The sequence below is a fragment of the Oncorhynchus kisutch genome, linkage group LG7 (assembly GCF_002021735.2).
Source record: "Oncorhynchus kisutch isolate 150728-3 linkage group LG7, Okis_V2, whole genome shotgun sequence".
Lineage (NCBI taxonomy): Eukaryota > Metazoa > Chordata > Actinopteri > Salmoniformes > Salmonidae > Oncorhynchus > Oncorhynchus kisutch.
Genome location: NC_034180.2, coordinates 27,521,903 through 27,547,657, shown reverse-complemented (window position 1 = coordinate 27,547,657; position 25,755 = coordinate 27,521,903). Strand labels below are relative to the sequence as shown.

The 25,755-nt window shown below is 48.3% G+C and overlaps 1 protein-coding gene across 1 annotated transcript in view; it reads right to left on the bottom strand.

Annotated features, from left to right (window-relative positions):
* Window positions 1–25,755, bottom strand: part of LOC109893700 (homeobox protein Meis2) — a gene marked incomplete in the record, with an annotated part of 102,514 nt that overhangs the window by 56,425 nt on the left and 20,334 nt on the right.

Below are 25,755 nucleotides of genomic sequence, written 5' to 3'. Positions count from 1 at the left end.
TCCACTCCAGATTGTTCAATAGGGGGAGAAAAAGGGAGAGAGCGAGGGAAAGAAGGGGAAAAAAACGACAAGGAGGCTTCAAGATTGGGGCTGCAGTACATTAAGTCAATTAAATCCACAGGCTTGACATAATGTCATGCTTTTTTTCTGATCCAAAGGGTCTGGATGGACTGAGAAGGGAGTCTTTTGAACACACTCATACACGCAAACAAACCCACAGAAGTTTGTTTGCGAACATTCGGGGGCACCCAATTGAGTAGCTTGTGAATTAAAGTGGGGTGTGCATTGGGTTTGTTCATTGTTGCAGTTTGATGCAGATTAGCATGGCAGGCCAGTAGAAGGGCGGCTCTCTCTCCCTTCTTTTGTATTTAACCAGTCAAGTCAGTTAAGAACAAATTCTTATTTTACAATGACGGCCTACCTCGGCCAAACCCTCCCTTAACCCGGACGACGCTGGGCCAATTGTGCGCCGCCCTATGGGAATCCCGATCATGTCCAGTTGGGATACAGCCCGGGATCGAACCAGGGCCTGTAGTGATGCCTCTAGCACTGAGATGCAGTGCCTTAGACCGCTGCGCCTCTCGAGAGCCCTCCCTGCATTAATGTCCAATAGTGTTTGATTTCGGGAGGAAAACAAGTGCATATCAAGGCAGTCTTTCTCCTTTAAACCAAAATTTCCATCTTTGTGCCCTCGCCTTTTCTGTCTCCTCTCCTCTGGCCATTAATTGTGCATTAGCAAAAATGATTTACTTTTAACAGTCATAGTTATTTTTTCTTGCCCTCGGGCACAAATGCCTTGAAAGCCTTCCTTGAGGGCATCTAAATTATGTATCTGAAAAACTCCTTCACTAAGGCTGAGAAGGACCCCGGCATTCTCAAAATTCAGACTTGCATGTCCTCCTGTTTTTGGGGAGGCATCAATCAGGGGCACCTATACAAGCCCTAATTTTGCATAAATATTTGAACTAATAACACTAAAAAGAGAGGAAAGAAAACGGATCCGACTGGCGGCAGTCAAATGCAAAATAGATGAAGAATACAAGGACATGCAGCATAAAGGTCTGTCTCCCCCTCCTCCTCTCTCTCTCTAATTACCCCTGTCTGTCTGTCTGTCTCCCCCTCCTCCTCTCTCTCTCTAATTACCCCTGTCTGTCTGTCTGTCTCCCCCTCCTCCTCTCTCTCTCTAATTACCCCTGTCTGTCTGTCTGTCTCCCCCTCCTCCTCTCTCTCTCTAATTACCCCTGTCTGTCTGTCTCCCCCTCCTCCTCTCTCTCTCTAATTACCCCTGTCTGTCTGTCTGTCTCCCCCTCCTCCTCTCTCTCTCTAATTACCCCTGTCTGTCTGTCTCCCCCTCCTCCTCTCTCTCTCTAATTACCCCTCTCTGTCTGTCTGTCTCCCCCTCCTCCTCTCTCTCTCTAATTACTCCTGTCTGTCTGTCTGTCTGTCTGTCTGTCTGTCTGTCTGTCTGTCTGTCTGTCTGTCTGTCTGTCTGTCTGTCTGTCTGTCTGTCTGTCTGTCTGTCTGTCTGTCTGTCTGTCTCTCTCTCTCTAATTACCCCTGTCTGTCTGTCTGTCTCCCCCTCCTCCTCTCTCTCTCTAATTACCCCTGTCTGTCTGTCTGTCTCCCCCTCCTCCTCTCTCTCTCTAATTACCCCTGTCTGTCTGTCTGTCTGTCTGTCTGTCTGTCTGTCTGTCTGTCTGTCTCCCCCTCCTCCTCTCTCTCTCTAATTACCCCTGTCTGTCTGTCTGTCTGTCTGTCTGTCTGTCTGTCTGTCTGTCTGTCTGTCTGTCTGTCTGTCTGTCTGTCTGTCTGTCTGTCTGTCTGTCTGTCTGTCTCCCCCTCTCTCTCTCTAATTTCCCATGTCTGTCTGTCTCCCCCTCTCTCTCTCTCTAATTTCCCCTGTCTGTCTGTCTGTCTGTCTGTCTGTCTGTCTGTCTGTCTGTCTGTCTGTCTGTCTGTCTGTCTGTCTGTCTGTCTGTCTGTCTGTCTGTCTGTCTGTCTGTCTGTCTGTCTGTCTGTCTGTCTGTCTGTCTGTCTCCCCCTCCTCCTCTCTCTCTCTAATTTCCCCTGTCTGTCTGTCTGTCTGTCTGTCTCCCCCTCCTCCTCTCTCTCTCTAATTTCCCCTGTCTGTCTGTCTGTCTGTGTGTGTGTCTGTGCTGTGTTTTCCTTCCACATTGTTAGTGTGGGAGCCACACGAAAGAGGGAAACAGAAGAGGCGACTTTGCCCTCCTTCCTTGCGTGGAGATAAAGACGTGGCTGGGCCTTCTGAAGGACATATGGGTATAGGGGACGCGTCCAGCCTGGGAGCGTTGTCAATGTATAATGGACATTCATTAGCATCAAATGCCATAAATCCCACGCTAAGTACGAATCCTTGTTCAGGAAAGCCTAAAACAATATACTGGGGCTTAGCTGTATCCCCAGCGTGACTGTGTGTGGCTTCCTGAGAAAAGTGACCGAGACGCAGGGACTAGTCAAACTCCTCCAGTGTTGCTTTCCACATCAATAACAAAACCAGCAACCAGAGTGGACCCTACAGTCCTCTACACTTCACAATGCTGCCTTTTGGGTTAAATAATGTTACACTTTAATTTGTGTTTTTGTATTTCTAGTTTTTGTCGTTTTTTTCAGAGCTAGTTTCCAAATGAATCTCCTGCTGGGAGTCATCCGGCTCATCCTATAGAGTCACAGTGGCCAAAAGGCTGGCAGATTCATTTTATTGACGTTTCCATTTTCACTGCAATGCGATAGCCTCCCCCTGGCTGGGGCGACCCATGCGTATTTACAGACTGACCTGTCACTTCATTACCCTGCCTGCTCACTCCCTCCTGCCCCGGCCAGCAAGGGTGAAATCAGACTCCCAGGCTTTCAAATCCTCTCTCTCTCTTTCCCATGCGCATACATACGGTACGTATGCCTAACGCATACAATCATGGAGTCTTACACATGAGCTGCTCTTTATGACACACAGGGAAAAAACATGTAAATATATAGTACATCTGCACAATGTGTACACAGACAACGCACATAGTAACCAGAGAGAATGTGAAAGCTGGCCCAAAGAGGTGGAAATAATCAAAGAAATGATGATTCTGGATGAGAGGAGAGAGGAAGCTGAGAGAGAGAGAGAGAGAGAGAGAGAAAGAAAGAAAGAAGAAGAGAAGGCCCCAACTTACACAACCTCATTACATCTAAAGGAGAGCTGGTGATTTACATCCTCCCCCACTCCTTTCTTATGAGCCAGAGAAGGAGTGCTGCAGGGCAAATTGTCCCAAACGCTAATGGCTTCTGACTGTTCCCTGGCAACTCTGGCATTTTAACCTGTGTGGATGTGCACTCTGCAACAACAAAAAAATGTGGAGAAAAAAAAATAATCTGCCCGTGTGACACAGATGGGGGATGGCTATTAGGAGGCGGGCAGAGGGCCTGGGGGAGGTGAGGTGCTGGAGTGTAGCCCCAGGCACTTTTGGAAAAGCAGCCCCCTTGGAGACGGGAAAAGACATCCCCTCTTTCTCTCTCTCTCCCCCCCCCCCCCTCTCTCATGACTTAAAGTGCTCACAATGGAAGTATGTGCACGGCTAGAGAGAGAGAGAGAGAGAGAGAGAGAGAGAGAGAGAGAGAGAGAGAGAGAGAGAGAGAGAGAGAGAAGGCTGCAAGGAATGTCCGGATGCGATGAAGAGCGAGCGGCACGCGAGTAAACAAACCAAACACAGAAACAACCATGCAGGCACAGAAAACATTGCGGTCAGATCAAGTCTCTCATCAGCAATGGTCGGGTGTTAAAAATGCATTCAGATATCTCTCAGGGCTGAAATCATTAACGAGCTGGGAAAGGACTGTAAATATAAATATATTACTACCACCACACATATTTACTGTTATGTATTGATTTGTATCTTACATTTTCTCACTCTTTATGCGATGCGCACTGCAGAGAACACTGGAAAAAGAATTATCATTGAATTATCACAGTGAATTATTGTTTATGTGTCAATTATTATGGGATGGGTTGCCAACCGGCGATTTGACACAGAAATACAATTTCATTCATTCATTAATTTCATTAATTGTTAGTATGAATAAGAAAATCTTATTCAGGGACTGAGTCTCTGATAGCAGGTGTACGCAGTATAATGGGTGTCGTACACTACACTATGTCCTGCAATCTGCTGAAGGCTACAATGACACCATAGAACACTCTTCATGGCTAGAGGGCATTAAGCACTTCAGGGAGCCACTAGGGGCCAGGGCTGAGAACACTATGAAACCACTAGTTACACAGGTTGTGGCCCTATCAATACTACAAGAATGTCCTACCCTACCATTCCAGTCCACCCACACTATACATGACTGAGTAATAACTCAGAAATGCCATTCAAAACCACACATTGTGGGCTTCTAAAATAGCGCACACTTATTTGTCCTCAGCGCAACGCTATTATGTATACTCATGCAGATTGCTCCTGATAATGGCTAGATTGGCAGCGTGTATGCTTTGAGATCCTGACCAGAGGATTTATGCTGCTGGGCTCCGGTGTTTGTTTCAGGGTAATGGAGCATGAGTGTGGAGGCAGTGGCTTACGGAGGCTGTGGTTAAAGTGACTAATTACAACGGAACCCTCCGCCCCCCCTGCAGAGCAACGCTACTCAGGCATGCTCACCCGACTCGGCCACACCGGGGAGGGAGAGAAGGAGAGGGCAAAGTGGATGTGGGGGACTTATGGTAGAGACAGGGGCTTCCTTGGTTAACAGGCTGGGCCGAGATGGGCAGCTTTTTTGGGGGTGCCCCAGGGCACAGTGCTCGGGCCATTGGAAATAGAGGGACACAGGGGGAACAACAGGGGCCCTCTATGCCTCCTTTACCTTGGGTCTCTACAATGCCTGGACCTCCAGCCCCTCCCCACACCCCCTCCACCCTCACAGGCTGGGCCAGAGAGAAAGGAGAGAATAGAAGGCGGGATTTAATGCCTTCCTTTCCCCTTCTTTTTCTCCTCAACTTTTCAGCCGGCATAAGTGACGTTTAGCACATTCAGTCCCCCAAATGGCTGCGAATAAGGGAAGCAGTGGGGGCTCCTCTTTTGTCCAGCCTTTCCCCCTTTTATTTACTCAGGATTTACGCAGGGCCCTCTACAGCACTGGGACCACATGTTCCTGACGCACACACGCACGTGCACACGTGGGCACACACACACGCACGGGCACACACACAGACAGACACACACACACAGACAGACACACACACACACAGACAGACACACACACAAGCAGCACCTCCGTTCACACTCCAGCAGGCAGGGGTATAGCTGGCCCTCTGTCGCTCTGTGCCTGCCCATGGGATTACAGGTTCTCTAGTCCCAACCGCATGCTAGCAATATGCTAACGCCTCAGATAAAAAAAACATACTCCAAATAGCTCGCAATATGCTAACGCCTCAGATAAAAAAAACATACTCCAAAATGCTAGCAATATGCTAACGCCTCAGATAAAAAAAACATACTCCAAAATGCTAGCAATATGCTAACGCCTCAGATAAAAAAAACATACTCCAAAATGCTTGCAATATGCTAACGCCTCAGATAAAAAAAACATACTCCAAAATGCTAGCAATATGCTAACGCCTCAGATAAAAAAAACATACTCCAAAATGCTAGCAATATGCTAACGCCTCAGATAAAAAAAAACATACTCCAAAATGCTAGCAATATGCTAACGCCTCAGATAAAAAAAACATACTCCAAAATGCTAGCAATATGCTAACGCCTCAGATAAAAAAAACATACTCCAAAATGCTAGCAATATGCTAACGCCTCAGATAAAAAAAACATACTCCAAAATGCTAGCAATATGCTAACGCCTCAGATAAAAAAAACATACTCCAAAATGCTAGCAATATGCCAAATCCCTGAAACAAAACGTTTTTTGTTTAGACGCTTTATACTCCTGCTCCTATGTATTTTTTTAATATATACATTAAAAAGCCCTATACACCCCTCTCACTCAGAACTATAGATGAGATGTCTCACTTGGAATTGTTTTAGTTTGTTGGCCACTAAGGCCAGCGATGTTTTCGGGTGATTATTCCCTGATCTCTGCTTAAACAAGCACTAGACCATAAAACAACAACTTAGTAAACACAAAGCACAGTGACAAATTGGGAGCGTCATTCCAGGAGTCATTAACAGCTCTAAAACCTGTCGCAGCAATTACACTCTCTCTCCTCTCCCTACCGCTCTCCTCCCTTTCGAACGCCAAAGTCAGGTGTCGCCTCCCTGCCTTCTACCATTTTACCACCGGTGAACACCAGGCCAGAGGAACCATTGCAGCCAGAGTGACCTGGGATCAGCTTTCCGCCAGCCTGCATGCACACCTAGAAGAGTAAAGCTCCATCTTAAGGCAGTTGCATCTGGTCTGTGATCTGCGAGTTATGACTGACTGAGTGGGTCCTTGTGCATGAGGAGTAATGTGCAGTTGTCTCTGCAGAAAAACACATAATGAAGTGTTCCCTTAAATGAAGTGGAATACGAGCTTTAATTAGATGTCTTTTCCTTGAATGTGGGAAGACAGACTGGCAGGCTGGAAAACAGGCAGGGGAGCAGGCGAGGCAAGGCTGTTGGGTTGCTCAACTCCTGCACCTTCGCCTCCCTCTCCGCTCTCCTAGCCCCCTAACCCTGTCATCAGGCAGATACCTCTCGGTCATTCCAGGAATGCTGCAGATAACTATCGCCTCTCCACAGATACTGGGCCCCTCTCTCTCTCTCTCTCTCTCTCTCTCTCTCTCTCTCTATCTCTCTCTCTCTCTCTCTCTCTTTAATTCTCCTCTCACAGGCCCAGCTCTTACTCTGGCCCACAGTGCACATCTCTCTGTACGTCAGAAGGTGGGGAAATGGATGGAGAGGAGGAGGTAAGGTTGGGGCAGGGGAAGGATAAGAGGAGGGAGGGGCAGGGAGGGAGAGGGGGTAAAGAGGGAGTTGAGGGGACTGAGGACAACATTTTTAGAGCCAGTGAGGCTCTTTTAATTTTTACTCAAAATAGGGGCTAAAAGCAAAACCAGGCACCCTTCCTTCTTTTCCCCCCACTACCACTCTCCTACAGCTTCTCTCCTGGTGCCACAAAGGAGAGTGCACTCTACTTCCTAGTGCCACTGGGGCCTCTGGTTCCAGGCAATAATCATCTGCCAATATGCCTGATGTTTGGGAGAACCGGGCTATGCAAATTATCAAAGGCTCTGGGCTGGGGTTAATTACCAGTGTAATTAGGTGTTGTTACAGGTAGCAGGTTCTCTCATTACATCATAAATAGGGCCTTTGAGAGGCTAACAATGGCTCTTGCTCCTGGCCCTCTCTCTGATTGCGACTCTGATTTTTCCAGTAGCCCCGACCAAGATCTCTGCCTCTACTATTCATTAGTTGGTTAATCACTTGGTGCTGATGATTTCAGGAGTCAACAAACCTTGCATTTGTGCCGAGCAAGTCTTTAGGGCCACTTCATCAACAGGTACAGCTGTGTGTAAACGTTTCCTGCAGGATGATCAAGGACTCCTATTTGTTTATGTACCTTAAGGGGGAATGTTTTACAGAAAACTAGCTGGATTCCTTCGGTGTGATAAAAGGTGATTATCTGCACAAAGATATCATTGAATCTATATAAAGAGTACTCATATAACATCCTGTAGTCTCAGCCTGTGACTACAACTTGGGCCTGGGAGGAGTAACGCTACTCTCCCATAGAGGTTTCTATAGTTCCTGTCATCCAGTCGGGGTGGGAAAGGAACCTCATTTGGAGAGAAGAAAAAAAACGATCAAAAGAAAGGGGATGGAATAAAGATGTGTAGAAGAAGGAGGCAGGCTGTTGCAGATGTCAGGATCCAATTTGCATGAATGGCAAAGGGGACGGGGAGGGGCCCTCCAAACCACCCGCCCCACCGCTCCTCTACTCTTTTTGGGGGGGGGGGGGACTAAAAGGTTGTCTTGATGCCCATGACTGCCCCTAGATCGCTCCAGAGACAGGGATCAGTGCCTAATGAAGGGCCTTGGGTCTAGACCAAAGATTTCACACTCGCTGCCTCCCTGACAACTCCAACCTTTTCTGTTCCCCCTCAACTTCTCTCTGTCTGCACTGTACACTGCGCCGCTCGCACAACAACGTTGTGAATACTCTCTTCTCTTCCCTCCTCAGCTTTTCCCAAATCAGATTGCTGTAATTGCTCCCAGAGGTTATCTAGGTGCATCCCTCGACTTTTAAAGATCAGATCTTTAGAAGCCTTGCTGCCTTACTCCTCTTCTTCCCTTCTCAGCTCTGCTCTGCCCTCCTCTTCTTCCCTCCTCAGCTCTGCTCTGCCCTCCTCTTCTTCCCTTCTCAGCTCTGCTCTCCCCTCCTCTTCTTCCCTTCTCAGCTCTGCCCTCTTCTTCTTCCCTTCTCAGCTCTGTTCTTCCCTCCTCTTCTTCCCTTCTCAGCTCTACTCTCCTCTTCTTCCCTTCTCAGCTCTGTTCTGCCCTCCTCTTCTTCCCTTCTCAGCTCTGCTCTGCCCTCCTCTTCTTCCCTTCTCAGCTCTGTTCTGCCCTCCTCTTCTTCCCTTCTCAGCTCTGTTCTGCCCTCCTCTTCTTCCCTTCTCAGCTCTGTTCTGACCTCCTCTTCTTCCCTTCTCAGCTCTACTCTCCTCTTCTTCCCTTCTCAGCTCTGCTCTGCCCTGCCCTCCTCTTCTTCCCTTCTCAGCTCTGCTCTGCCCTCCTCTTCTTCCCTTCTCAGCTCTGCTCTGCCCTCCTCTTCTTCCCTTCTCAGCTCTGTTCTGCCCTCCTCTTCTTCCCTTCTCAGCTCTGTTCTGCCCTCCTCTTCTTCCCTTCTCAGCTCTGTTCTACCCTCCTCTTCTTCCCTTCTCAGCTCTACTCTCCTCTTCTTCCCTTCTCAGCTCTACTCTCCTCTTCTTCCCTTCTCAGCTCTGCTCTGCCCTCCTCTTCTTCCCTTCTCAGCTCTGCTCTGCCCTCCTCTTCTTCCCTTCTCAGCTCTGTTCTACCCTCCTCTTCTTCCCTTCTCAGCTCTACTCTCCTCTTCTTCCCTTCTCAGCTCTACTCTCCTCTTCTTCCCTTCTCAGCTCTACTCTCCTCTTCTTCCCTTCTCAGCTCTGCTCTGCCCTCCTCTTCTTCCCTTCTCAGCTCTACTCTCCTCTTCTTCCCTTCTCAGCTCTACTCTCCTCTTCTTCCCTTCTCAGCTCTACTCTGCCCTCCTCTTCTTCCCTTCTCAGCTCTACTCTGCCCTCCTCTTCTTCCCTTCTCAGCTCTACTCTGCCCTCCTCTTCTTCCCTCCTCAGCTCTACTCTGCCCTCCTCTTCTTCCCTTCTCAGCTCTACTCTCCTCTTCTTCCCTTCTCAGCTCTACTCTCCTCTTCTTCCCTTCTCAGCTCTGCTCTGCCCTCCTCTTTTTACCAAAGCTGATCTTGGCACGACGGAGCTATTCTCTCCCTGGTTGGTTAAAATGACATATGTCCTCTCTGCCCCTGTTCAGTTACTGTAGCAGAAAACTAAATAACAGACCATGGTGCCTCACAGCCTCTGAGCTAGGGACTTCATCTCTTCCTAGTGTAGGTCTTGCCCCACCAAGGATGGGTGGCTGGGTGCCCCCCGGAAGCAAAACTGGGTCATGTTCAATTAATTGGAGAGGATGAAAATTAGCAAAGCAAACTGGATCCATTTTCTCCCCTAAAATAGGGGGTCTTGCTGCTCCTTTCAGCTCTGAATAAGACCGTGAACCGAGAGAATAGAGCAGAGAAATGTAAAGAAAACAAAGAAAGGGAGAGAGAGTGGAGAGAGAGAGAAGCAGCTCATCACATGGATGGATTGTTTTGCTAGCTACGGGCTATATGACTTTATTAATCCCTAGTAGAACCATATCAAAGTCTTCTCCAAAAAAACAGCAGGAAAGAAATTGAGTGGAATGAGGGGTTCCCTATTTTGGCAGAGTTTGTGATACAGCAACGCAGATCACTCGCCGTGTTAGAGGCAGCAGGAGGAGGATGATAGCAACATTACTAGTGGTTCTCTACCCCCAATTACACCTCAGACTCAAACAAGCAAATGCAGCTAGTTTGTGTTGGGAGTGCAGGACACCTTGGAGTTATTACTGGCTTGCATGGCCTGCCACACCCCACGGACAATGGCATCAAAGTGCTGGGCTTACAGAGATTGGTGGTGGTGGGGTAAAGAGTGGGGTATGGGTGCGAAAATGAGTTAAAATATGTATAAATCAACAAGTCAACCATCAGATTGTAGCCTCTACTCTGCAGCCCTCTCATCAGCCGACTGCCGTGACGGGTTTTTTCTTCACAAATGTCCTGGAGGCATGGAACAAAGCGAGCAGAACTGATTACTGTGCCGCTGCCCTGCTCTGCCAGTCTAAACTCTGTTTGGCTTCCTAATGAGCTCACTAAAAACCCAATTCATCACCCATAACCCCTTCTCGACCCGCCAAGAAATCCCCCCATTATGGGAGAGGCAGGGGCAGCCGTTTACAGGGCCGAGATACTAGGTGGAGGGGTGATGGGATAGGGGGGAGTTTACAACCCTGGTGTGGATACCCCGGCGCCAAGGGTGTTCCCTCTTCGCCCCCCAAAGCGCACTGCCCCCAAACACGCCCCCCCTTAAAACCCAACAGCAGGGGTGTCCCAGGCAGCCGGGGTACAGGAATGTTCGGCCCAATGGCTCCAACAGCAGCAGGAATGGTCCTTTCCCGCCCGCTTTCACGCCGGAGATTTTCACTTCAATAACCCCGTCTCCCATCCCTGGGAAGACAGGAATTTGGTGGGAATGTGGCTTGGAGGGGAGAGGGGTGAAGTGGAAGGGGAGGAGGGGAGAGATAGAGCTTGCCATCGGATGGACGGAGTATGTGCGAAAGGGATATAGTGGGAGAGGAAGGGTAGCTAGCAAGCTAGCCAGGTGGATGACAAACAGCTGAAGAGGAAGGTGATTGTGAATTCCTCCCCAGTTGGACAGGGGTGGAGGGATAGGTAGAGTGGAGTTGGGGGATTGGAGGAGGGAGCATTGAGGGGAAACTCCAACTCCCACAGTTCCTCATTACATGGAGTCGGAATGATCCTCCTGGCACCTGAGCTGTAACCAAGAGATTACTGAATTGATGAATCCACGCTTTAAAATGCAGCTGTTTTATTCTGCTTTAGTAATTAATTCTTTTTCCAATAGCGTATTGATTAAGCGTAGCCCCTGATAAAGTTCAAACTGAGAGGAATCCCCCCCTGGGCCTCGGCTTGTCCTGCTCAGGAGAGTCAATGAAAACTTCCTCCGGTTCCTCCCTCCTCCACCTGACTCTCCCTCCCTCAATCTGTCTCTCTCTTTTGCACTCTCTCTCTCTCTCTTTCGGCAGTACAGTTTGCCCTCATAAATTAGTCAGGCATGTGAGGAGCTCCGTTAGATGATCGCTGCTTTTTGTCTCCCCTCTTGCTGACTCTCTTCTGTACAGGGCCTTTTGTATGCTACTAACACACACACACACATACTGTACCAACACATACACACAGATGAGCATACAATAAGCACCGGTAGATTATGTCTCCACCACTACACACTGATGCACATACACTCACCAGGTAGTTGTGTGGTACATTCCCTCATGCTTTTCTCACTGTATCACTCGTATTCCTTCTCTTACATGGCATAACAGTACACAGAAGAGGAGCATGTCTTTCAGAAAGCTACTCTTCCATTCTTTTCATCCTCCCATCTTCCATACGGCTGTGAGTGAGTGGGTAGTGAGTGGGAAGTTAGCGAGTGGGTAGTGAGTGGGAAGTTAACGAGTGGGTAGTGAGTGAGTAGTGAGTGGGTAGTGAATGGGTAGTGAGTGAGTAGTGAGTGGGTAGTGAGTGGGTAGTGAGTGGGAAGTTAGCGAGTGGGTAGTGAGTGGGAAGTTAACGAGTGGGTAGTGAGTGAGTAGTGAGTGGGTAGTGAGTGAGTAGTGAGTGTGTAGTGAGTGGGTAGTGATTGGGAAGTTAGCGAGTGGGTAGTGAGTGGGAAGTTAGCAAGTGGGTAGTGAGTGAGTAGTGAGTGGGTAGTGAATGGGTAGTGAGTGAGTAGTGAGTGGGTAGTGAGTGAGTAGTGAGTGGATAGTGAGTGAGTAGTTAGTGAGTGGGTAGTGAGTGAGTAGTTAGTGAGTGGGTAGTGAGTGAGTAGTGAGTGTGTAGTGAGTGGGTAGTGAGTGAGTAGTGAGTGAGTGAGTAGTGAGTGAGGAGTGAGTGAGGAGTGAGTGAGTAGTGAGTGAGTAGTGAGTGGGTAGTGAGTGGGTCTTCTATTGACTGTCCCTGATCCTGAAGGTAAATTCAGCAGGTCATTTCATTATATCCCAGTCCTGCCACTAATTTAGATTTTAGGGGCTTGACAGTTGATTGCAATAGATGTTGCCATGGCAAGTTGAGGTTAGGTGAGAGTTTTAAGGCCCAGGGTTGAAATGACTGCCACTCAGTTTCATTGACCTGCCTAAAAGAGTATTCCAAAAGAGTATTCGCATTCCTGGCACATTTTTTTTATTTCTAATTAGGTGGCTGAAACAAGCTGTCTAAAATATGTTGTGAACTGGGGGTAGCAGGTGACAATGTCCAACCAACCATAATTCAATTCTGTTGTTGCTGGTGCTCTGACACGTTTTTTTTTTACAGAACATTATAATACAACATTTCCCATTGCCAACAAAACAACATAACCTCCCAAAAAAGCCAGCTATCGCCGGGATGAGCCTTACCCCTCTTTGAGCTTGTAATCGCGATGCCCTGCAAGTTAATATGCAGCCTTAAAATTTCAGCTCTGTGGAGAACCCCCCAAAAAAACAATTCTCATCTGATGCTATTAATTAACTGTGGTCCATGCCTCTCAGCTTTCTGAAGGCTGGATGCCGTCTCCCTTTGTTTCTACTCTTCTGTTTTTCAGGGCTTCATTATTGACTTTTCAATTTTCCACTCGCATCCACCCCCTCCACCAGTGGTAGCAACAATGAGTGTTTCTGTAGCAGGAGCAGCCGTGGTGCAGTACCTGCCCGACAGTACCCCCAAGCCCACTCACTGAGACACCGGCTGGGGAGCCCTTGGAGCAGGGGCAGCCCACAGCTCATCACCATCCCAGCACTCACACCCCAGGAGGCCAAAATCAAAGAGAAAGGCCCTTAAAATGTAACCATGGGTAATGAGGGTGCTCCCCTCCTGAAACAATAAGCATATACAGCACTTGAGAGAGAGAAGAGAAGGGAGAGAGAGAGAGTAGGAGTGTGGGAGGGAGGAAGAAAGAGAGAAAACTGGAGATATAGGAAGAGCTCGGGCCAAGCTGGATAAGGGTGAATTAGGATTGAACTTCCAAATGCTGAGAGATGTGAGAAAGAGAAGTGAAGAAGAGAGTGAATGTGGGACACAGAAAAAGAGTGAAGGAGAAAAGGGCAAAAGCCCCCAGCCAGTGGTGATGGTAGCCGGGGCCACGCATCCATCCAAGCACGTATCTGTGGTGGTGAAAACAACAAGGAGGTCTGAGGGCCACATGCCTCAGGAGCCAAATGGAGCCAAGGAGAGCACGACTAATTTCTTCCCAACAATGGACCCTGGATGAGCGCCCACACAATGGCAGGTGCTTTGAATAGCAGCAGGACCCTTGCAGCAGAGGGCTTCTCTCCTCTCTCTCTCTCTCTCTCTTTCTGTCTTTGTACCAAGGGCCTCGATGCTGGTTGGCTTGCGTAACCTTTCATTTTCAACTGGGCTTCCTTTTGACTTATAAAGGATGAAAACGATCTCATGGGGGGCCAGAAGAGGAACAGGCAGCGAGGCCTGTGGGGCAGAATCCAGACCAAGTCCTACGCTCTGCTCTCTCTCTTTCTCTCCTACTTGGCCCATGCCTGGGCCCCTTCAGTCTTATTTTCATCTCTCTATCTCTGTTCTTTTTTCTGTTTGTTTGTTTTTGTGTGTTGGTATGTTTTTAATAGTTGTGGAGTTTGTTCTCCAGTGGTGCTGAATGGGCTGTTCTTCGGGCCATTTAGGGGTAAAGGCAGGGGTAGTCCCCCCCCACCTTAAGAGCATTCTTTCCGGGGTCATAAGGTCAGGCTTCACAGATGTCTACTGCAGACAGTTGTCTAAGGACTGCATCCCAGGGAGTAAGCATTCGTTCCAAACAATGCAGCTTTTTCTCCTCACTTAGGAAATATTTGAAATGTGATTTTCTTCTCTCAATTTGTATTCTTTCTTTTTTTGTAACAATGTGTTTTATTTCCATGGTGGGGGTTTTTGTTTTTAGAAAATGTAAAGAAAGGACTGGCTATCGCAAGATAGCAATGTTTTCTGATTTCTTACATTCTTTTAAACCCTCCCTTCTTCCTTAGCTTCCTCCAATTGTTCTAATGGGGCCTTAGTCATCGTTGCCTGATGGCGGACGGAAAGATGCTTTAAAAAAACATTAGTTTTTTTCTCAAAAACATCGTTGCCAGTGGAGAAAGACAGAAACATGCAAATACTACACAGCAACTGTCATGGTGCGCACACACACACACACACACACACACACACACACACACACACACACACACACACACACACACACACACACACACACACACACACACACACACACACACACACACACACACACACACACACACACACACTCTTGACTAGGCCGGGGAGAAGACTAACAAAAAACAACCATAAAATAGGAGAAAGACAATATTTGAAGTAGAGCATCGCTGGGTAGCCTCAATCACAACAAAATGGCAGAGAGAAGTAAATCCCCAAACCAAACGGCTTTCATTAAAGCAAAATCAAGCTCCTGCATTTCAAGGGGGTCGGGCAAGACACTGGAAAGAAGGAAAAATATGGCAGCATTTAACATGCATGTTCCGCCTCGGAACATGGAAAAGTGTGTAATTGGAACAGCACTTAAAAATACAGGCGCAGACCTCCCTCTCCTCTTATAGCTTGTTTCTTTATCTCTCTGTTTTGATATGATATTTTCCCTCACCCCCTGCCAAACATCTCCCCTGTATTCTGAAAGTGATAACCTTCTAAATGAATTATGGTAAATGCATAATGAACGTTTTCTCACCCTGAGCCCTGAAGCCAGCCAAGACGGTTGCATCTTGTTTGGCATGTTGATTTGTTTTGTTGCGCATTCAGCCCCTCTCTTCCTTAAGAGTGCTGCTTGCTCACTGCTTGGGGCATGTAAATAAGAAATTATCCTTGCTGACTAATACTCCTAATACCTCCTTGGGGTAATAAAACATTATTCGATGCTGGCTTCCAATAAACAGAGCTATTGGCACTAAAGCACTCGGATCTCTCCCTCAGTCTGCCCCCTGTCCCTTAAAATAGAGGAACAAAAGTGATCAAGTGTGGTAAAGACACACTGACTATGTGTAGTAAGTAGACTACCATAGGGACTTCCATTCTACCCTAAAACAAGCACCCTTTTGCTAGAAGACTCATTAAAGCATGTAGCAGAGTGGGAATCAGACTAGAAAATGAGCTTATCCCCTATAATGCCCTCCAAAGATTTGCATAAACGTAAAAGATGTGTGCGTGTAAAATCGGGAGAAGAACTCAGATCGTAACCGAATCATCTCTTTATCGTCCTCCCACTCTCTTGGCAGCAGGCTGCATAGTTACAGCTACTACCTGTAGGGTATAGCTGCTCTACTCAGCTCTAAATACTCAGGGTACACCCACCCTTACACTAGACTAGACCACAGCACACAGCTAGCGTGCTATCGCTAACATGCTAGCTAGCAATACACTTACCCTCAACTATGTTTTGTTTTGAGTGGGACTCTAGCGCTGAGGTGGGGTTAGGAGATGGGGGTGGGGGGGGGATTAGAGAGCCAAGGGAGACAGAAGAAAGGAGAAAGTAAAAGAGAGCAAGGCCCATTGGTCAAACACAAAGAAGGGAGCGAGGGAGGAGACCCTGGGAGTCAGGGATAAATCCCAAATAAGCACACCTTAAACAGGGCTGGCTGAGCAGCTACGCAGGGCACCGGAGTCCCCCTGCAGGTTTGCCTTTGACAGACGTGGCCTCCCTAACCTCTCTCTCAGCTAGAATGGGGACCGGGGTCAGGCCAGACATAGTCTGGTGCTGCCTATGGCACCTGACTGTCTCTGGGACTCACTCTCTTTCCACCTCACTCACATGTAAACACACACACAGAAACAGAGACACAAAGACAGAGAGAGACACAAAAAGAGAAAGAGAGAGAGAGAGAGAGAGAGACATAGAGAGAGAGAGAGAGAGAGAGAGAGCGAGAGAGAGAGAGACATAGAGAGAGAGACATAGAGAGAGAGAGAGACATAGAGAGAGCAAGAGCGAGAGAGAGCGAGAGAGAGAGAGAGAGCACCAGGCTGTGGGTGGAAAGCCAATCTAGTGGAGACTAGAGCAATTGGATTATTATCACCTCTTAAGGATGCCTGCTAAAACAAGAATGACAAATTCCTGGGAAAACAGCATCCCTTTAAAGAGGCCGAGCAGCATTGTCATCCTTGTAAAAATACAGCAGCAGCGAGTAAGCGGAGGCATTAATGGACACGGCAGTGCCCTTGGGGGGGCGTGATCTCAAATCCCTTTTAGCCATATTACATCAGGCCCCGCCACGGTGTTCCACATCGCCACGGTGACGGGAGTAATCAGCTAGGGGACCAGGAGTGTAAGCTCTCTGTGTTATGTCTCCTGTTATGCCTCTCACTCTCTGTTACTCTCTCACTCTATTTGTCCTTCTGTCTCTCTCTTACTGTGTTTCGCTCTCTCCTTTACTCTACCTCCAACTTACTCTATATCTCTATTTACATCTTCCTGTATCTCTCTCTCTCTCTCTCCTGCCCACGAGGTGCAACAGAGAAAAAGTCACCATGTTCCATATAGTTCAATTATGATTGCTTTCCTGTTTCCCCCCATCGTTTCCTCTCTGTTTTTTAATTATACCCAACTCACGTCCAGAGAAGCTGGTCTTTATCTACTCAAAGAGAAGACAGAAAGACAGAAAGGAAAAAGCGTATCCCCAAAGCTTTCCTCTAATAGCGCATAACATACATTCTCTTCAGCTGCTGTCAGAATAATTTTGGTAATTTTTTCCCTATGTCCAGCAAACATTAGTTTGCACATTAGCCTGACCCAGTTACTGTGGCTTTGCTGCTGCAGAGAGAGAAAGAGAGGGAAAGAGGACCCAGTCTCGGGTTGATCAGAGCCGGGCGGGCCAGGCTGAACTGGGCTGGCGGCCTGTTCATGATTATGGACCAGAGAGACCTAGCCTCAGCCAGAGAGGGAGAGACTGAGGAACATCTGAGAACCAAAGGGAAAGGATGAGAGGAAGAGAGGAGAGGATTGGAGGGGAGAAAGAGGAGAGTGCTTGGGGTGCAAACTGGAGGGAGAAGCAGGAAAGAGGAGGAGGGGGGGGTGAGAAATGACGTTACTGGAAGTCCTCTGGTTGACTTACTGGAGGGCATTAACACAACTTTTTTTTCTTTTGATGTGTGTTTTTTTCTTAATCCACAGATTTGAGCATGTTACGCAGTGAGAGAGGGCGAAGGGGGAGGGAGGACTGGAGAAAGAAAGAGAGGGAGCTGATCATTCTGTTTAATCACCTTTTGGAAGAGGGCCAGATAGTCTGTGGTGCTGGAGTGAGTGAGTGAGCGAGGGTGAGAGAGGAAAAGAGAGAAAGAGGGAGAGACTAAAAGACAGAGGGGGATGAGCCTGAGAGCTGAGCCCTTTGAAACAGCTTGGAGCAAAGCAGCGCGTGTGTGTGTGTGTGTGTGTGTGTGTGTGTGTGTGTGTGTGTGTGTGTGTGTGTGTGCGTGCGTGCGTGCGTGTGTGTGTGAGAGAGAGAGTGAGGCCCTGTTCCCGTAAATGCCTGTGAATGCTGAATCCAGCAAGAATCTGGCCTCAGTGCAGAGTGGAGGGAGCTGAGGGAGCGGGAGGGATCCATTTTAAAACTATGTGCATTAACTATACTTTTCCCCATAGATTAAGCACTCGGCATGAATAATTTAGTCACTCTTATGCTAATGGGATCATGAAAGTATCCCCTCTGTTCTGTGTTTTCTTCCCCCTCCAGAGCAACTATTCTCAGCTTTCAACAATAGCCCTGCCCCTTCCGAACAAACCCAGAGACACTGACAATGCTTTCACAACAACCCCACAGACACCTGAGTAGCAAGGCCTGGACATGTAGTGACACAGGTTACAACACCTTGGAGACCTCTTCATGTACTAATCTTACACATGTAGGAAAGTCATGCTGTAAAGTCTATTTTACGGCCAGGCCTGTGTAGGAAAGCTCTGGTTTTATCTGACGTCAGTCTCCTGCTTTGGCTAGGGTGTCACTAAGGTGTGTGGACACCGTGATTGATTGCCCAAATGCCAGTAAAAGCCACAGGCGGAAAGCACACCAGGCACATCATGATAGCTCTTAATTTATTGTTAATGCGATCATTGTTGCCATTTAAGTGGTTTTGTAAGCAATCTACTGAGGCTAGGCTCCTCTTCCTAAACCTTTCATCCTGGCTGCCCTCACCCTGGCTGCCCTCATCCTGGCTGCCCTCATCCTGGCTGCCCTCACCCTGGCTGCCCTCACCCTGGCTGCCCTCATCCTGGCTGCCCTCATCCTGGCTGCCCTCATCCTGCCTGCCCTCATCCTGGCTGCCCTCATCCTGCCTGCCCTCATCCTGGCTGCCCTCATCCTGGCTGCCCTCACCCTGGCTGCCCTCACCCTGGCTGCCCTCATCTTGGCTGCCCTCATCCTGCCTGCCCTCATCCTACCTGCCCTCACCCTGCCTGCCCTCACCTTGGCTGCCCTCACCCTGGCTGCCCTCACCCTGGCTGCCCTCATCCTGCCTGCCCTCACCCTGGCTGCCCTCACCCTGGCTGCCCTCACCCTGGCTGCCCTCATCCTGCCTGTCCTCATCCTGGCTGCCCTCATCTTGGCTGCCCTCACCCTGGCTGCCCTCACCCTGCCTGCCCTCACCCTGGCTGCCCTCACCCTGGCTGCCCTCATCCTGGCTGCCCTCACCCTGGCTGCCCTCATCCTGGCTACCCTCACCCTGGCTGCCCTCATCCTGGCTGCCCTCATCTTGGCTGTCCTCATCCTGGCTGCCCTCACCCTGGCTGCCCTCATCCTGGCTGCCCTCACCCTGGCTGCCCTCACCCTGGCTGCCCTCACCCTGGCTGCCCTCATCCTGGCTGCCCTCACCCTGGCTGCCCTCATCCTGGCTGCCCTCATCCTGGCTGCCCTCACCCTGGCTGCCCTCATCCTGGCTGCCCTCACCCTGGCTGCCCTCATCCTGGCTGCCCTCATCTTGGCTGTCCTCATCCTGGCTGCCCTCACCCTGGCTGCCCTCATCCTGGCTGCCCTCATCCCGCCTGCCCTCACCCTGGCTGCCCTCACCCTGGCTGCCCTCATCCTGGCTGCCCTCACTCCACTTTCTGTCGCTCTATCCTTCCTTTATTCTTTCCTTCTCTTTCGCTGCCCTCTGTTTTGAAAGAAGAGGGAAGAGGGAGGGATAGCCTACGTGTTTACACACACACACACACACACACACACACATACAAACACCCTTGTTGCTGTGGTGGTGTGTTGTGGTGAGGTAGGGGCACTGGGTAAAAATGATCAGTCCTCCAACAGCTGGGAGTGACGGCAATGGAACAGCAGGTCCAGGCTCTGCTTTATTGTTTATCTGTTGTTTATGGGCCAGTATTCAGCTTTAATTACTACTCTAAATTAAATTTGAACAGGCACCCAGAGACAGCCAGCTATTTCACTCTGGGGCAGGAACAGCAGCCACAAAAACGCAACAAGGCTTCCATCTTGCATTTTAGCTGAGTCCCTGGCTTCCTTTCTGTTGTGGTTTCATGATTATTTTCTCTCCTCCTCTCTTTTTCCTCCCTTACTTTTATTTGTGGGGGGCTCATTCAAGCACACAGAAAAGCTGTACCCAGGCCTTGAAAAAAGAGAATAAGAAGCCAAAGGTCCGGAAACTGCCAGATTCAGCAGGCCATGTTCGCACTGTGCTAGCTGGGGCTTTCTGGATACGGCCAGGGAGTCCTGTCCCCACCAGGAATGATCCCCCTCTAGTGAGCTCAACCACAATGACCCTGCCTAGAGGGGCCCCTGGCCAGGGGTGGGTGAGCTGCACACACTCCAACACACACTGAAAACACACACACCAAACCACCACCAAGGCTAGCACACTCCCGCCGAGCCTTTACCACTCTCTCTCTCTCTCCCTCATCCCCTCTCTCTCTTTCTCTCCCTCAACCTCTCTCTCTCTCTTTCTGTCCATCAACCCCTCTCTCTCTTTCTCTCCCTCAACCTCTCTCTCTCTCTTTCTCTCCATCAACCCCTCTCTCTCTCTTTCTCTCCCTCAACCCCTCTCTCACTTTCTCTCCCTCAACCTCCCTCTCTCTTTCTCTCCCTCAACCTCTCTCTCACTTTCTCTCCCTCAACCTCTCTCTCTCTTTCTCTCCCTCAACCTCTCTCTCACTTTCTCTCCCTCAACTTCTCTCTCACTCTCTCTTTCTCTCCCTCAACTTCTCTCTCACTCTCTCTCCCTCAACCTCTCTCTCTCTCTCTCTTTCTCTCCCTCAACCTCTCTCTCACTTTCTCTCCCTCAACCTCCATCTCTCTTTCTCTCCCTCAACCTCTCTCTCTCTCCCTCAACCTCTCTCTCTCTTTCTCTCCCTCAACCTCTCTCTCACTTTCTCTCCCTCATCCTCCCTCTCTCTTTCTCTCCCTCAACCTCTCTCTCACTCCCTCAACCTCTCTCTCTCTCTTTCTCTCCCTCAACCTCTCTCTCTCTCCCTCAACCTCTCTCTCTCTCTTTCTCTCCCTCAACCTCTCTCTCACTTTCTCTCCCTCAACCTCCATCTCTCTTTCTCTCCCTCAAACTCTCTCTCTCTCCCTCAACCTCTCTCTCCCTCAACCTCTCTCTCACTTTCTCTCCCTCAACCTCCCTCTCTCTTTCTCTCCCTCAACCTCTCTCTCACTCTCTCTCCCTCAACCTCTCTCTCTCTCTCTCTCGCTCTCTCCCTCAACCTCCCTCTCTTTCTCTCCCTCAACCTCTCTCTCACTTTCTCTCCCTCAACCTCTCTCACTTTCTCTCTGCATCTCTCTGGGGAGTCTATGTTTCTGCAGAACATGGGGGATTGTTCAATTGCTGAGAGAACGTACAAAACGTTTTATCTTTTTTTCTGCTGGGCCTTTTGATAGTAAAAGGGGGGAATAGTGTGGAGAGGCATTTTACTCACCACTCAAGATGTCAAAATGGATTTGCTTTTCATGCATAGCTAATAATTACAGGAGCGGTCTAAAGAGAGAGAGAGAGAGAAAGAGAGAGAGAGAGAGAGAGAGAGAGAGAGAGAATGAGAGAAAGTTTCCCTACCCTGAAGTTGTATCAGTAGTGAGGATGTTTCTGATATCTCAAGATAAGCTCAGAAGAATTCAAAAGAGCTGCTAATCCAAAGAACTGTAAACCGAGCCAACGCTGATAGTCTGATGGTGGAGAGCAATGAGCTGCAATCTCTTAAGGAAAACTATTGAAACTTCTCCCATGTGCCAGTGCTGTTTCTTAAGCTAGAACACAGGAAGTCCTGCTCACAGAAAGTCTGAAGGTAATAATACATACTTGTGTTTTTTTGGAAATAAATTCCGTTTTTTTAAAGTGTGTGAGGGAATGAGGTGGAGAAGGATGAGACAGAGGGGGTTGGGGGTTAGCCTGTGTGCTGTACCCAAACCCTCTTTACAAGGTGTCAAAACCTTAACTGGCAATCTCAACTGACAGCTATGAGCATGCTTCATCTTGCTTTACTGCTTCACAGTAAATTATTCCGTAAGAGGGGCTACACATATTTTCTCACTGGTTAAATAGTTTTCTGGCAGGGGTTCAGAGTGCTGCTCAGTGCTGAGATACAAGCCAGAGATTACAAATGTACATTTTGCTCACAGCGACCATCTCGAGGCCTGTATCCACACCCCAACACACACACACACACACACACTCTTTCTCTCTCTGTAAGGAGGGAGAGTTATGTGAGGTGTATACTGTAATGTACATCTACCAGGAACTCTAAACTGTCAAAGTGATGTCTTCATTAACATGAGGAGGAAACCAAGAGGAGAATTCACACTCGCCAACGCATCCCCTCAGCCATGGTCAGAGACCCCCTGTGTAGATCTTATATAATCAGGAACATTTCAAACACACGCTGGGAAGGACAAGACCCAAAAGGGTGTCCTTAAGACTTCCCCTTTAAAAGAAATTGAGGGATATTTAAGCCCCACACACCTTTTAAAGGTGTTTGCAGAAAAAGGTTGAGTCTGTTTTGTTTTCTCACAGAACCCAAAGGATTGAACTGGAACTCTTGTCTTTCCTTCCGCCTCCCTGACTCTCTCTCTCTCTCTCTCTTTCTCTCCTTATACCCCTCTCCCTCCCCTCATTCTTTTTTACCTCAACTAACCTCCACCCCTTTTAACAGAGGCTAACCTGTTAAATACCTCATTAACCAAGTACGGCACACGTTTAGCTCTTGCACTGTGGGCTTAAGTGTTCCGACTAAGGAGTGTATTTTTCGAATGTGGAAATATGGCTGAGATGGGAAGCCTGGCCATGCGTGAAGTGGAGTGGATAGGAGTGGGGACTCTGTCAGAGTGGAAGGGTCAGAGTCGGGAGTCAGGGAGAGCTTCAAGCGTTAACGTAATTGCAAGAATGTGAAAAATGAGGCGGCTGGGCTCCTGAGCGGAGCGAAAGGTCAGAGCGCGCCTCACACAAAACAACTGGCTGGAGAACGGCCTCATTAGACCATTAAATCAGTGGCCCCCTCTCTCTCTCCTTTCTCTCTTCTTTTTTCTCATTCACACTCTTTTTTTCTCTCTGTCTTGATTTCCTCTCTCAACTCATTTTCCCAAATCTCTTTTTTTCTCCACATTTCTCTTTCTTTTGCTCTATCCCTCTCCTCCATCTTTTCCTTGTGTTTGAAGGGCTTTTTAACCCAGGGCTTTGAGCTGGAGCTGTGTACATGATTTAGGCTCTTTTGGTCTTGGGCAGGGAGGCCCAGGTCCTACGGGGTCCTCCTCGGCCTCCTGCTCCGCGTCGTACAGTAACTGTCTTTGCCTATATTGATCAGCTGTTACTGGATCCGGTGCAGAAGAGTCGATAAGTGCTCTGTGGATTACAGGTCACTTGTACTTATGTGTGTAAAATAATCAATAGGCAGTGCATTTCTCTACTCCCCTGTTCTCTCTGCTCTCTCTGTACTCTGTACTCTCTCTGTACTCTCTCTGCTCTCTCTGCTCCCCTACTCTCTCTGTTCTCTCTACTCTCTCTACTCTCTCTACTCTCTCTGCTCTCTCTACTCTCTGTACTCTCTACTCTCTCTGCTCTCTCTACTCTCTGTACTCTCTCTACTCCCCTGTTCTCTCTACTCTCTCTGTACTCTCTCTGCTCTCTCTACTCTCTGTACTCTCTCTGCTCTCTCTACTCTCTGTACTCTCTCTACTCCCCTGTTCTCTCTACTCTCTGTACTCTCTCTACTCTCTCTCTGCTCTCTCTACTCTCTCTCTACTCTCTCTGCTCTCTCTGCTCCCCTACTCTCTCTATGCTCTCTCTGCTCCCCTACTCTCTCTGCTCTCTCTGCTCCCCTACTCTCTCTACTCCCCTGCTCTCTCTACTCTCTCTGCTCTCTCTGCTCTCTACTCTCTCTGCTCCCCTACTCTCTCTGCTCTCTCTGCTCCCCTACTCTCTCTGCTCTCTGCTCTCTCTATTCTCTCTGCTCTCTACTCTCTCTGCTCTCTACTCTCTCTGCTCTCTACTCTCTCTGCTCCCCTACTCTCTCTGCTCTCTCTACTCTCTCTGCTCTCTCTACTCTCTCTGCTCTCTCTCTGCTCTCTCTGCTCCCCTACGCTCTCTGCTCTCTCTGCTGACTACTCTCTCTGCTCTCTACTCTCTCAACTCGCTTTGCTCTCTCTGCGCTCTCTACTTTCTCTGCTCTCTCCCTTTCCCCCTTGTGCAAACCTCTTTGCTGCATCGCTTAGTCACTTCTATTACTAGCTTTGCAGGAATGACAAACAATAAATATAAAATAAACCTGAATATAACGGAAAGGTCATTTGACAGATGTACCTACACCTACTTCTATAAATGGGGTAAATGTGGGTTAAATCTTTGAGCTAAATCTTAGAGCTACTTTCCACCTTGCTAATTTGCAGTGCACCTCGTGAGCCGGAGTTACTGTCACTGTCAAGCCCCTTCCGCTCAGCCAGACAGCTGCCTGTAATGCAACTAGTCCTGACACGGGACCACCACAGGCCCACCTCTAGGAGTGTCTCTGTGGTCAGTAATGGTTCAGCAGCACAGCCACTCCAACAGGCCAACAGACTCAGACAGACTCTATGATTAAACCAGCACAACCACAGAACAGAAACACACACACCATCGATGCATTTTATTGCCTATTGGCAAAACGATAGCCATGATTGGACATGACAAGCTTCTGGCGTCTTGTGGAGACAGACTGTGAGAGAGAGAAGAGTGTGTGTGTGGTGTGATGAAACACCATGTAAACCCCCGAATGGAAATGGACACAAACAATAACACACACTCGTGCACACACACACACACACACACACACACACTGCCGCCAGTGAAAGGAGATCTGACTGCAACAGAGAACACTGAAAACAAGGGCAGTACAAGAAAGGAAAGGCTAATGGCTAATCAACACTGTTGTCTGAGCAAAGACACTAGTAAGATAACAGAGTTAGATCACTTAAGTTTGTTCTGTTTTGGTGTTGATGCATTGTGTTGATGCCTGTGTTTCAATAGTTCAACATAAATGTGAATACAAGAAGATCTAAACAGTTTAACTATCCAAAATGCAGACTCACAGACATGACTTGCATTATTGGCTGGCCCTCGCTTCATATTCGTCGCCAAACCCACTGGCTCTAAGTCATCTATAAGTCTCTGCTAGGTAATGCCCTGCCTTATCTCAGCTCACTGGTCACCACAGCAGCACCCACCCATAATGCACGTGCTCCAGCAGGTATATTTCACTGGTCACCCCCAAAGCCAATTCCTCCTTTGGCCGCCTTTCTTTCCAGTTCTCTGCTGCCAATGACTGGAACGAATTGCAAAAATCACTTAAGCTGGAGACTCATATCTCCCTCACTAAATTTAAGTACCAGCTGTCAGAACAGCTCACAGATCACTGCACCTGTACATAGCCTATCTGTAAATAGCCCATCCAACTACCTCATCCCCATACTGTTCTTTTTTTTCTTCTCCTTTGTACGCCAGTATCTCTACTTGCACATTCATCTTCTGCACATCTTTCACTCCAGTGTTTAATTGCTATATGTAATTATTTCGCCACTATGGCCTATTTATTGCCTTTCCTCCCTTATTCTACCTCATTTGCACACACTGGCATATAGACATTTTCTATTGTGTTATTGACTGTATGTTTGTTTATTCCATGTGTAACTCTGTGTTGTTGTTTTTGTCGCTCTGCTTTGCTTTATCTTGGCCAGGTCGCAGTTGTAAATGAGAACTTGTTCTCGACTGGTCTACCTGGTTAAATAAAGGTGAAATAAAAATTTAAAAAAATGATAACTGTAATAGAATGTATGCATTATGATAGGCAGGCAGGCAGTCCAGACTATAAAAAGCACAAGCTGTTCTGAGCTGTAATTGGGCTTGTAGAGCTAGCAAAGTTAATATGTTTTAAATGCTAGTGAGAACTGGCAGAAATATCCT